The sequence below is a fragment of the Galeopterus variegatus genome, unplaced genomic scaffold (genome assembly GCF_000696425.1).
Source record: "Galeopterus variegatus unplaced genomic scaffold, G_variegatus-3.0.2 Scaffold1053, whole genome shotgun sequence".
Taxonomy (NCBI): domain Eukaryota; kingdom Metazoa; phylum Chordata; class Mammalia; order Dermoptera; family Cynocephalidae; genus Galeopterus; species Galeopterus variegatus.
In genome coordinates, this window is record NW_007727164.1 from 430,310 (window position 1) to 431,484 (window position 1,175).

Here is a 1,175-nt window from a genome sequence, read left to right on the forward strand (position 1 = left end):
TTTGAGGAAGAGAAAAAGAAAGTGCCTTTCTGAGAACCTTTGAATCCAGGTAAGAGTCCCTAAAATTCTGGCAAAGAACAAGACCTAAAAGGGTTGTACTGAGATGGCAGACATGCACTCAGGTAGGAGACTCACCACTGTAGTCCTAACTCCAGGCTTGAATGGCCTCGTCTTCCTGCAGCTTTGCCACAAACCCATTTGGCCTGGTCCTTCCATCAAAACTATCTGTCAAGGATCCTGGGGGAAGTCATGCACACTAATGACTCAAGAGACAGGCCTACCAATCAAAGTCTCTTCTGTGAGTCCTGAAACAACACTAACAGTTCCAGCTCCTCTTGACTGAAGTCTGAGATCAGCCTGAATCCCATAAGATGCAGATTGACACAGGCACATCTGAGTTCCTGGAACAGATTTGCCAACCATAGCCCCATAGCAGATAACAAATTAGTTCTGAATCTTTCTTCCAACCTTCTCACTGTAGCCTGAGAGCAATGCTGCCCACACATAAAATAGCTGGGGGACTCACCTGTATGTGCACCAGAACAAGGTTTCCAACATCAGTCCCACAGTAGATCCTGAAATGGCCCCAAATCTGAGCTCCAGTCCTACTCAGCTGCCATCAGAGAGCAGTTCTACCCCCACAAGGAACCCAGAGAGATGCACACCCATCCACACACACACAGGCAAGTTAGGTGATCTAGGTTACTAATCACATCCTAAAATTCACTAAAGAGTGGCTCAGCACCTCAGCTGTGGCTTAAGAGCAGTCTTGCTCACATACGGACTCAGAAGGAGACATTTATTTGTGTCCCTGCAAGGGCTGTCTGGTTAAATCCGTTGGTTAGAGTGCAGTGCTGATAACACCAAGATCAAGGGTTCAGATCCCCATACAGTCCAGCTGCAAAAAAGAAAGAAAGAAAAAATTTGTGTCCCTGCAGTCTAACTTGTTGACCTTGGTTTAAATGAAACAGCCCTGAAATTTAGCTTTAAAACCTTGCAACTGCAGTCTAAGAGATGTCCTGCTCACCCAGAAACCCTTCAAGAGACACACCAATTTGTGACCCAAAGACAAACCTAAAGAACTTGATTATGGGTGCAGACTCTGAAACAACCTTCTGTTCCAACCCCTCTTAGCTGTGGACCAGGGCAGTACTGTCCCTGCCCAGGAACCACCC